At 45.5% G+C, this 13,025-nt stretch overlaps 1 pseudogene; it reads right to left on the reverse strand.

Moving 5' to 3' along the window:
- Positions 1–6,969: 6,969 nt before the first annotated feature.
- On the reverse strand, positions 6,970–12,597 carry LOC119463934 (rho GTPase-activating protein 20-like; annotated as a pseudogene).
- Positions 12,598–13,025: the final 428 nt, after the last annotated feature.

Below are 13,025 nucleotides of genomic sequence, written 5' to 3' on the forward strand. Positions count from 1 at the left end.
CGCATCCCAGTATATATGGCTTTTTCATACATCACAAAAGCTGTAGTCACTGAGGGGAGTAAAAGTTACTCTCGTGAGAGAGTAAACTGTGTTGTAACACATCTTCTTTTAATGACGGAAAAGACCATCAATAGAAAATGTTTGTGAAACTACACGAAAAGTAAGAAGCAGAGAGGAGGAGGGAAAACTTAATTTTCGTGAGATGTATAGAGTTATTTGAATTACTGGGTTCCTTCTGCCAGGCGGCGTGAGTAGCAAGAAGTAGAGAACAGAAAAAGGCATGTTACTAAAATTACCCTACTCTTTCTTTTCTTTTTTTTTTTCATTAGAGATTTTTCACAATGTGGGAACAACCAAGCTGGCGCATTTCGGCTGCTCAGTTTCATTTGATAGAAGAAAAATCAACGGGAAACTTTTTTACTACGCAGTGCTTTTCGAAAATTGACTTCGTGATGCTGCCACTCAGACGCCCTCTAGCGCGTATGCGAAATTGCAGAGCTTCCGCCACTGACAACTGGGCCTGTTTTCGGGCATAATCTAGCTGGATATCAAAGACCCCAGGATATTCTAATGTTCACGCAGAGCTCGTGCTTGAATGGAGAATGGCGCTATTCATTTTGCCCTTGCATGTAATTATTCACAGTTTCTTTACCTTTCAGCGCCGGACACATTCACGGACTTAACCCATGTACCCACAAAAGAAAGCATTATGAAGGGAAACCTTTTCTATCGAGTTGTTTTTCAAAATAAAAGTACGGTATACGAGTAGCTACTACTTCATCGGTGTCTCGCATCCTTTCCGCGATCCCGTAGGCAGAGCGCCATTCCAGTTAATCACCTCCACACAAGTAGGAACTCAATAATAAAAAAAAAAAGGCAAGGGTGGGCTGCTGCTGAAACTACTCAATAGTAATTTTTGAGAGGTGGCGATGTGCCGCTTTTAAAATTTTAAAATTTTAAAAGCGGCACACCGCCACCTCCGAAGAATACCCCCTGAAGGAGCCGAATTGGTTCCGAAACGTCGGGCTAGTAAATTTCCTTATTTGGTTGGAGTCAATCTCTAAGTCTTAATCAATTTTCCCAACCAGACAGGTAATTCTGTCGAAATGTTTAGCTTCAAATTTTCACTTCGTATAGCTGTCCACGCATTTGCTATCGCAATCGATGGTTCACCTTTCAGGCGAAGCTGCGACTTTTTTTATCCGTACAAGTTCTAATTTATTGGTATCATAATCACAGATACCCTGCTTCACATAACTTACCACGCGTATCGATCCATGCATTCCTTGAACAATCTTCAGTTCTGAGCTCGGGTTTTCAGTCCATATAACATCTACAAAAAACGACAGTATCCAAACGCATTCTGAACTACAGCATTCTTTAGCAGCTTCGGGTGCCTCGCAATGTGGGTTGTAACTTTTTAAGCTCTGCATGCTTGCGGACTGAGAGTTATTAAAATTTTATTTAGCAGACTACTCGTTTGCACCTGGGGACAGCGTGACCAAGGATAGCTTATTGTTCCCTTATTGCCAAAGCACTTTGTCATTTTCGTTTACTTTCCCCAGACCTTCACATGACTGCAGATAATGCTGCATTCCATCATCACCCGATTCCAGCCCCTAATTTAGCAGGCGTCGTCCTCCTCTACAGGAAAATAAAATAGAAGCGCAGTTTATATATATAGCCACGGCAATCGCCGTGGGCGATTTCTTGTCACTTACGATTCAAAGTTATAGCGTTTGCAACTTTGCACTGGTTCGTGAAGCCTCTTGTGTGATGTACATTGTTACGCAAACAAGAAAGGCAGTAAGAAAATTGGAGGACGCTTAAGCTTCGCCTTTAAGAGTGGAACGCCATAGAGTTATCGGGCCCCGTTCGCATCGCATTTTCTTTGAATAGGCTTCACTGCAGCACAGAACGTGGGAAAGCCAGCTTAAAAGACCAAGCTTGCACCGATCCCCTTAATGTCGGCTTCACTTTTAAACAGAAATGCATTGCTGGGAACACGTTTTTCCAGGGGCAATATAAGTCGTCTTATATTAAAATGTGCAGGCCCTAGGATCTTTTTTATGGTTTTATTGTTTGCTATTGTTTGCTATTCGTGTCCAAAACGCATTAGGCAGGCCAAGTCCCAATTTGACCTGCCGTAGGGAGCCTACATGCAAGCGCTGTTTTAGGGTGGTGACAACCTTTGTAAGGGCACTTGCCACCGCCAGCTAAATTGGCGGGTTAAATCTGGGGCACAAAATGGCGAAAGACCAGCTGACAGACCACATTCCCCGCAACCCTTGGTGACGTGAAATTAATTAACTTCTTTTAATAAGCCTTGGCCTCAGCAATCAGAGACAAATGGCGCGTCTGAGCGCCGTACACGGCACGTCTACGTTTTAGTTAAACAGACCAGTAAGGACAGTCTTTATTACAGCACACTTCGAAAAACATTCTTTATATATCATGTACAACTGGAAGGCAACGACAATGCTTAATGCAGTTCACATTCTTGGGGTGAGATAATACTACCACGAGCACGCCATAGTGCCTTATAACTTGTTGCTTTATATGTGCCGCACGACATGCAATAGAAAAGCAAGTTTGATGTGTTCAAATAAAAGGAAAAGGCAACTAGTATATTAAAGATGTATGTAGGTTTCTTGTGCGCACTGGCGGAAAACTAAATAGAAGAAATTTAATAGATCGCGTGCCAACATGAGTACATCAGAGCGTGACAAAAAAGGCAGAAATACTGGGGTCCAGAATGGCTACCCACCAAATTTGGCGGTAAATAGCGGTCAAAATATTGGTGGTGTCACCACCCTAAAACAGCGCCTGCATGTAGGCTCCCTAACCTGCCAAGGATGCGAGCGCCATCTGGATAAGATTTTCGCAAGTAGCCTACCCGAGCGCGCTGCCGTTGGCATTGTAGAAATGCTGGCAAAAGGGGTTTGTGTTCGAGTTTCCTCGTAATAGAATTGTTTTCTCACACATTCCAAAACAGTCCGACGCCACCATGTCTGTAGGTTGTGGTTAGGTCGTACTTTGCCATTTTTCTGACGGATTTCACTGTGAGAAATGCAAATTTTGTTCACTAACACCTTGCACCACGCGGAGGGCCTGCGCGGTCGGGGTGGTTGGGGATGATTTTCTCCGCCACGGACGCCAACATCCACGCCGGCGCCGACGCCGGATTTTCTGCGACACGGAGCCCTTAACGCTATTGCGTTAAAAACGCTAAGGTCTACACTGAAATCTCATAGGCAACAGCTGTCACTGGCTGAGCACTTGTTAGTCTTAGACCTGCTATGGGAAATTTCGCTAGATGTAGAGACATTCTGCACGTTTAGAGAAATTTAGAAATTGTGCAAATCCAGGAAGATTTTGCCCGAAGGCATTGAAATGGTGAAACTACTGACGTGGCAGTGTTATAATTTTAGTCACGTCAAATTACCTTCATGCGAACCATGAATTTTGATTTTACAGCAGCATAGTGAATGCATCTCGCCCAGTTAACAACAAGGTGGGCCACTGTAATATTACCGTTCATACCTCAAGCTGAGCTGTTCATGCTTGTTCATGCTGAATGAAATATTATATGAAACTGACTAAAAAGAACATGCTGCAAAACCAAACAACGCAGCATGGTCAAATCAGGGCATAAGCAGACACACGTAGCTAGTACCGAGCACGACAATGCGGTCATGGCACTAAACAGCAGACTATGGACATGTACTGTACTAAAATTTACCAAGAACCACCCATACGCAGAGTAACATTGGGCAGAGTCCCAGTAGTCATGTGTTTGGGCGAGTTTTGCTTTGGTGGAAAGTTAACAATCAGCCACGTCTCTTCATGATTTGCTGCAATTGATGTCCAAGTGCCAGAGTGTGGTGCTGCTACGTCAGTACACAGTATTCAACAAAAATTATTCACACCTTTTGCAGTTTTCTTTAAGTGGCGCACTGTTTTGACACATTCTGTAAGGGACGTCCGATGCCCATCTTCCTCAAAATTCAAATAAGGTTCCTTGTAATCTTGGCACATTGGGCTAGGTGCAAAACATCCTTGAGCAACAAAGCATGTACATACTGATGTCTTCTTTTGTTAAATATGACTTCATGCAAGAGGCTGCCTTGTTAGCACCAACTGCAACATCATGTCAGCTTTCGTCCAGTGACTTCATTATTTAAATACATTAAAGCGAGCCTAGAGATAGATTTAAACTAGAAAATTTGCACTATTTGCATAACACGAACGAAAATTTAGTACTAGAAAAATTATATTGACAAACTGAACAAACGCATTTTGCAATAATCTAGGGAAATCTAGGAAATTTTTTTACCCGAGTTAGGGGCACACTGGCTTCTGCGGTTAGTAGCAGTGCAACAAGACCGCAGCAAACACTACAGCTCTCCCTAAGGCACATAGCTTGTGCATCTTAAGTTCATCAACATGCACCTTAATCATGAATTGCCGAAAAACAGCATGTACACTGCACACCAATATGAAAGGGAATACCAGGCTTGCCTATAAAGCTGGTAATTTCCATGTCCCTGAGCCAAAAATAAAGCTTGCATGAGGCGACTTATCATCCAGAGAACTACACAGAAATAGCAGTGCGTGAAGTTTTAATTTGCATGTTTACAGAAGTCGCTGTTTGGACATAGCTGAAGTATTCCCTTTCACATTGAGGCAGAATGTACATCAGAGGCACTGTGAACAACAGAAACCTGAATTTTCTGTAGCAAGTCTTTTCAGTTGCAGTTTTACACAGAGCATTTTTCCTAGAGCGGCATGCCCAATGGCACAAGCGACTGACTCTCTATGGAAAGATATTGGCACCTTCAAAAAAAGCCCAAAGCGCACCTTCAGACTGCGACTGCTGGCCTGACAACAATGCCACCATTGTTTTCAGCAGGCTTGAAGAGTATGTCAGCATGACGAGTGTATGGAACGATTACGATAGACGGTGTGACAATAACATGGTGGACGACAATGTCAGCACAGTGCCTATGGCATAACGACAGCGCACACACATAAAACCAGGATTGACCATTTAGCAATTGTGCTGTGTAACGTACAGTGTGAGCACATGCAGGCAGGCCTTCTGTGGTCATTTTTACTGGTATATTTAGGATGATATGATGAAAGCGACGACGGTTTCTGGTTGTTGCCGAAGCTATACTACGCGTGTACAGCTGTTAGTGGAAAAAAGAAAATAAACAGATGTCACTCCATAAGTTCTCAAAAATTGTATTGCGGCTCCCTTTCTTTCCACCAAGGCAATTGTTAAGGTTGATGCTTGTTTTCGGCCTTTTGTACTCTCTAATTTATAAAGCCCTGTTTTGGGCAGAAGCAATTCGTTGACTGATTGATTTCAACAACCAAAAGTTCATTTAAATTTAAGAGGCACTCTAAAGTGCAGGACTTCATATGTACATTGACCACTAATTTCCAAATGTGAGGCAAAATAAAATTATAAGAATGCTTTGTCCTCTGCATTCATCAGAATGCACTCCCGACAGTCAGGAATTGAATGCACGGAAAATTAACCTGCAACAAAACACCACAGTAATTGGGCCACCATAGAATTTTGGGCAGAAGTGGCAGATAATCTGTCATTCTGAGACTGCATTCGACCAAACTGGCTTGGTTTGATGCATCTGCACCTAACTACCATAACACAGGCAAACCACAGGTGACATGCAAGCATGTCAACATTAACCTGACAGATATCCACAAATTGGCAACACAAACCAAAGCATAACTTCTTTGTGTATAAACTTTATTAAGGATGCAAAAGAAAACACTGCATCCTCAAGATATTCAAAAAATGGCTGTGCATGTTTCATCGTGCATGCAAACTAAATGCCGACAAATGCAAAAGACATGGGGATTTGTAAAACATACCTGCTAAGTGAACTTACTAGGATTCTCCACAATAAATGAACATAGACGGTGGAAAATGAACAACATTGGGGAAATAAATTAATGTACAACACTTTTCACAACCAAGGTTGCAACAGTCAAGTCTGCCACAAACGCAGTTCTTTTACACCACAACCACCACCACCCAGCTGAGACGAGGTGTACGGCTTCTGGCTGTGACACAGTTGCCAACTTTGGCAGGCGCAATGATAATAAGAAAGGGGGGGAAACGTGCCGATAACCTCCTGGCATTTCGCCTGAGAACAAACTGTGACACGGGCACTACAAGGAACACAATGCAAAGAAACAAAGTAATACTAAAAAGACCAGAGTTGTATCTTTGGAATACATATTTCACACAAGGAACTGAAAGTAGGTGAGAAAGGACACCCTTAACGGAGTCAACATGTCCTAACAAAGGCAAGCTCGCTTGTAAAGTTGTGTTTATGTGGCTGGTCGGTAGGGTATTCAGGTTAGGGTGAAACAGTGCAAAGATTGTACATCTCCCTTTCATGGTATCACTTCTTCACACTGTTTTCATCTTAAACCACTAGTATTAAGACTGTTGATTGCCAGCTCCCATTACCCCCTCTTGTCCACCTGAATCCATCCCAATCATGGGAAAGAAAAAACAGGATACACCTTCAGATAACAATGTTTGACGTAATAGTTCAGCGGAAACCCGCTAGGTGGAGAGAAGTAATTAAATGGAAAATGGGATGGATGTCTCATTTTCCATTTAATTACATAACAATGTTGAAGCCAACAGTTGAAGCTTTCGTAATATAACTAGCAATATGCCGATGAGACCAAAATGTCAAGGGGGCCCAATGCCCAGGGGAGTTTGTTTACAAAGGCTGGCCATGTGAGGTCACATTCTGAGTTTCTGATCCTCCATGATACATTCAGCTGGGGGGACAAAACCGTATTGGCTGAGATGCAAGAAAAGAATTGGGAGGATCAAGTACTCCACCTGCAGGACAGCAAATGCTAAAGCTGCTCACAGAACAAACCTTGCAACCTCTGGAGCCAGCACCGATGAAGGACCTTACAACACATGTGAACAAAGATGGCGTCAAATAAGACAAGCCCAACAATGTGTCAGTTCGGGTGAGTTATGAATTCACATCTAAACTCGTGAAAGTGCGCTATAGACGGGACGGAAATAAAGATTGTTGTACATGTCCCCATCGCTTCTATCCCATCTGTAGTGCACTTTTGCAAGTTTAAGTAAGAACAAGTCCACTCATAAAAATCCTGACAACCTCAAACACTCAGTCCAACAAGATCATCCACAGAAGCAGTAGACAGGCAAGCAGCACTGGCAGTCACGCATGCGACGCACTAGGAAGAGTATTACTCGCGCCTGCAGGGCAGCAACTGCCAGAGCCACTCGCAGTGCCACCAACGGAAGAAGCGATGATGTCATCACAGCCAGAGGGTCCCGCTTCGTCCAGGTGGCGGGGTGAAGGCCCTTGTCAGATCCGTGGCTGGTAGGTGAGCGTGACATGAAATGTGCGCACATCCAGTTCCGTACAGTCCTGCTCAGACACCACTGGCGGACCATCGTTCTCCTTGCCACCTAGGAACCACTCGGAGCGGGTGCGCAGCCTCTGTGCCTGCTGGCGCTCTAAGGGGCACGACGACGATGCAGCCGCATCGTCAACGTGCAACTCCGCGAGCGCAGGTGCCGACTGGTGCAGACCCCAGCGCTGCGCCTCAGCCTGCAGCCAGGAGCGCTCAGCTTCGAGCGACGTCTTGCGCGGCACCAGTGAGTCCGGTGGGTACCGGAAGGCAAAGATCCAGTCCTCCTCAACACGGAGCACACGGCCAGTCAGCCGCGCATAATACTCGTAGTTGTGCGGGCCAAACAAGTTGCTCACTCCAAAATTGTCAATGAGGAAGCGTGTGGCTCGGCTGGCGGCACGGAATCGAGCCACATCTTCCATGCGCGCCACCTTGCCCGTGCAGGTGCGGAAGAAGGAAGGTGCCACGCTAACACCCAGTGCCTCGGCTGTCATGCCGGTGCGGCTCAGGTCCGAGGCGACCAGGCGGAACGTGCCAAACAGCAGCACCAGCAGCCGCTGCGCAGGCAGCGGTAGCTGGGCAAGCAGGTGCTGCACCCGCTCACGCCGCTCCTCGAGGCACCTGGCTGGTCCAGCGCACCAACAGCTGGGCCTCCAGCTCAGCACCGAACACGCCGCCTGCCGAGGAAACCACACAAGCTCTGGCTCAGAAACAACACCCCCACTTTCTGCATTTTTCCTCTTGTAAGCCACGGTACACAGTGTGCCGATAAGTAACTCCCAATTGGCACGCAATAAGTGAGTGCTATGCCGACATGACTTGAGACTTCACTTGCTAAGTATCTCTTCTCTTGAAAAACCCACTTCTCTATACAGTCAACGTCTGACTTTTCGGACTCCCTAGGGACTGCGAAAATGTACGAATGCCTTAAAACTGCCCAAAGACTCAAATCACGACAGCCATGTCTGAAATAGCTCTAAAGGCCTGCCAGTACAATTATTAGGTGTCTTGGTGCTTGTACTGTAACAAGAGATGGCGGGTGCGCAAGTGTATAGTTAAGGAACACAGTTGATGTCCCGTGACAGTGGCCCCTTTCCACTCTTGGTATGCTTCTACATTGCACATGCTTGACCGCCTACCACCACTGTATTGCGGCGAAGCTGACTTTCGGAAACTGGCATTATGAATGCTTTAGATCCTTATCACACTTTCCACGCTATAAGACTATTGATGAGGATCAAGACCACGGAGTTCGGCATTGTTGCCAACGGCGGCAAATCCTGTGAATTAAAAGCATGGCATCAAACGGCGGGAACCTGACAGCAAACATCGAAGCAGCTAAGCCTAATGGCAGCACATAACGGCTACGGCTGCCAGGGAATCGGAGGGAGAGAGCGCTGATTCAAAGCTAAGAGATAATCAAAATGGCAGTAGTAGTGGCTCAATTAACGCTGTTTCAGACCAGTAGCACAGCAGAAAGTCTGAGAAATAGGACGGCAAGGGTTTCAGCATCCGAAATTTCAGAAATCCTTATACATTGGGTCTATGAGGTACATGGCAGTTCTGCGAATGCATCCAAAAAACAATAGTTGACTGCTTACAGTCAAGAATATAAATCAATGCAGAATAAGAGGCCACAATTACAGTGAACATAGACTAACAAATTAACACAAACTGCCATAGCACCACAGTGAATTCATCATTGTAATCTGCTCTGTAAATGCCCCGTATATTTGTCACATAAATGCAAACAAGCAGGTTGAACTTATAATGGGAGATACAAACATTAAATGTATGAAGGCAATATAGAAAGAACACAATCCACAAGAGAAGGGTCAACCAGGGGTGCAACAGCTGAAATAGGATTCGGAGCAATTTTTGGAGCACCAAATTCCAAATTGGAGCAGTTCAACAGAGAAGACAGCTTACTTGGAACAGAAAACAAAGAGTTGTGGACATTTACAGCAAATAGTTATAATTAACCCAGCAGTGTGACAGAGCTACAAAGCATTAAACTCCAGTGCAATCATGCTTAGCTTCAGTGGACAAGGTCCTGCGAAAGTGACAATGAATTCTGCAGAAACCTGCAAGGTGCGGTGAATTCGTACCAACCTGCGATGCAGGTTATCCAAATGTTTAGAACATTTATAGAACCAAGCAAAGAAACATAAAGCATGGAATAAAAAGGTTAGTATAAAAACTGCAAACAAAATTATTCATTGTGCTCCCAAGTGCTCTTACACATGAGTAGCATCTGACTAGTCTAGAGCATGACTAGCCCAAAGGTGCTAATTTTCACTGAAGCGCTCTACATCAGCGTTGCCGTGGCGTAAAGAGGCACCAAACATTACAACAGATCCACATACAACATTCTTTCGGATATAACAGACTATTCTTCTCACTTAGTTGGTCCTGCTTATATTATCAATGCAACCAATTCCATTTTTAACAAGCCGGTTATAACGGACTATTGGCTACAACAGCCAAATTTTGGGGCAAATTTTGTCTACATGTTGAATACAACGTACTTTGCTACGGCGATGCATGCATACGACAGTGCAATGCATGCTATTAGTTCCAGCCGCTTGCGGAATTTGCAAAAAAGCTTTTAAGGACCGAATACACTAGCGGCAAGTTTCTCGTAACGGTTGTACCGTGCAATGCCCCACCAGTGGAGAGCTTTTGTGTCAACCATGCAAGCAGACCACTGCTGCCCACCGCTGTCGGCTCAGTGCCGAGCAAAACCAAAGGTGCCCTACGCCTTACAAGCTTCAAAACGACGCTGTTGCAAACATAGCTCAAAAACAACTGCTGGCGATCACAAAATGCATTTTTGAGAACACTTTATTTCTCATCAACATCAATCGCACTGTGGAGTTTCGAGCGCTCGCAATAGTTGTGCGATGTCGTCGCATTTTAAAACTCCATCACCAACCCGCCGACGGGATAGCAGCGGACATAAAAAACTGTCACTTGGCTGTCATCCTGCTACGGGGAAGTCACGATTTGTGGTCACTCACACACACACTAACGGTGTGCAGCCTCTGATCGCACACGCCGAACGACCACCGCATGGTTCAAGCACTACAAAGCCCCATGCATATAGGGCATCGTGTCCGCGCCTGCTCCGTGTGCCAACATGCCGATCCACCTGTAGGCAGGTTGACAACTGAGTGACAGTGTTTTTTGACCCGCTGCATCCCATCCAGGCAGGAAGATGAGGGACATGGAGTTGGAAATGCAATGGACAACTATTGCAAGGTTTGAAACCACAGCACAAAAAAGAAGATATGCCGCTATTTGCGGCATCCAGACTGCGAGGCACGTGATGCAGTCGAGCCGCTCGCCCGAGTGCAGTGGCAGCCAGATGCAGGCTCCAAGCTGAACTTGCCTCATGCTACAGATTTGACAGTCATCTTACTTGTCGCAAATGATAAAATTAACACATCGGTTCATATTACTGCAAGTGCAACTGAGATCGTTTTAGGCTAGTCACAGCATTTGGCACAGTGTGGCACAAATACGCAATTGGATCAAAATAGCACAATTGATAAAGCTGTCACACCCTGGTCAACAGAGATAACGAGGCACAAGCACACTTCTACAATAATTGCAACATGGGAGCCATTAACATCATATTCCTCTATATATTGTGTCTCCCCCAGAGGGTGCACAACAAAAAGCTGCAAAGGTAGCGAACCCACCAGGCAGTTTACGCAGAAAGCGCTTGAGAACCGACGCCATGGTGTGGTACTGAGAAGTTGTCCAGGTTCACCAGGCGACCCTGGTGCAGGGAGTGCGCCAGCTTGCGCGCGTTACCCTGATGTCCTGGTGCCCGGAAGACATCTTTCTTGCGGGGAGCCTCCTGCATGTAGCAACACACAAATTATATTATTTTATTTTTGACAGCTGTGCCTACACACACAGCTGCGCGTGTTTCATTTGATGTCGATAGCACATACGGTTTCGCCACACCGTGCAATAACACTTCCCTTATACTGCTATGTTTTAGCTTCTGTTTACTTCTATTTTTCTCTCTCACTTGAAATAAAAGAGAACCAGAACAGAACAAAAATATCATCTCATACTGCCCACCCCCTGGTGGGAGTCATAATATTGCAAAAGCCATCAATGCCCTTTACTGCTGTCGGTGAGTAAAACAGCGTTCGACAGCTGGTGTGCAACAGTTTCTTGCGCAAAAATCAAAAGCAAAGCCAAAAACAAGTTATGACAGAGCTGACAATGTAAAAGAGGAAGGGAAAGCGCATGCCCAATCATAAACGGGACCTTCGACACTTGTCACGATAGGCCTCGCTCACTGCTACTTGCAGTTTGTGGGAGTTTCATGAGCCAGCACAGCACTGCATGATAACAAAACTACCGAAACACAAAAGCACAGGTGGCACAGTGTCAGAGAAACATCTTTCAACCTACTGTTGTTGGCTACAATGTGCCTACAGGACACGCCAGAAAAAGTTTTTTTTCTTGCCTATTCGGTGTTGAGTGCAGAGTTTCTGTTCAAGTTTGGCCAACAGCAAGCATGATTTGTTGGATAAGAGCAGGAAAGCAGGACGACAAAGAAGTTTGCCGCACGAATCTCTTTTTTATTTTTAAGCGCTGGCGGAGGAGACAGACCAATGCAATATCCCTGGCAGCAGTGGTATCACACAGGTAATGTAAAGCAAATGCAATGTACACTTGTGTTTACATTTGACAAGAACTGCCGTACAAACGAAGCCATGGGTGAATTCGGGTGAACCCCAGTTCCAGTGTTTTGCCTGGTGTGGCCCTCTATTGCTAAAAAAGTGGCTGCAAATTACTTTTTTTTTTTTTTCAGTTGATAAGCTTGTTCTCGTTACATTTGGCACACTTGGATGGAGATAATTTTTTCGGGTACTTGTATATGTGTTGTCCTTAAAGGATCAATAAAATAGCTGCAGCGTGAGCGTCTCGCACCTTGTTGAGCCGCAGCATAAGCACGAGCAGCGGGTGCAGGCAAGTCACTGCTGTCCTTGCAGGTTGCTCCAGGGGCACTCCAAATTTGACCCGCTCCAAAACGCGAGGACGGGGTCTGGCCACCACCGCACGAGGTCACCGCCTGGCTCAGGCGGTGGCACCCCGGTGGACACGGCGCGCCCCCGTGGACATGCCTGCGGCAACTTGGACAGAGGCGCGACTGAGTAAGAAGGCAGTCTTTGTGAAAAAAAAGTCCCAAATGGTTCTAAAGACACATTAGTGGTGTATTACATGACGACAGCTCTGCGGATGACTGCACCGCAGATAGTAATTGCACAGCCCTTCTGATGCCAAGAGTATCCCCACACAGACAAGCAAGCATACAACAGAGCCAAAAAAGTATTACTGCACACTATTCCGCACTCTCGGAATGTTAGCAGCGTCAACTGGAGGTCGAAAAGAAGCACAGCCACAACGGCTATTCTGTCCTAATTGAGCGACGCAATGTATTTGTTTCTTAAAGCAGTCCTGTTGGCAAAAGTGCAGTGCTTGTTTCCAGGCTGTACAAAGCAGCCTAGACTAAGCAGTATACAACAGCCAGAATCTGGATAGGAGAAAAA

This window comes from Dermacentor silvarum, chromosome 9 (assembly GCF_013339745.2).
Source record: "Dermacentor silvarum isolate Dsil-2018 chromosome 9, BIME_Dsil_1.4, whole genome shotgun sequence".
Taxonomy (NCBI): Eukaryota; Metazoa; Arthropoda; class Arachnida; order Ixodida; family Ixodidae; genus Dermacentor; species Dermacentor silvarum.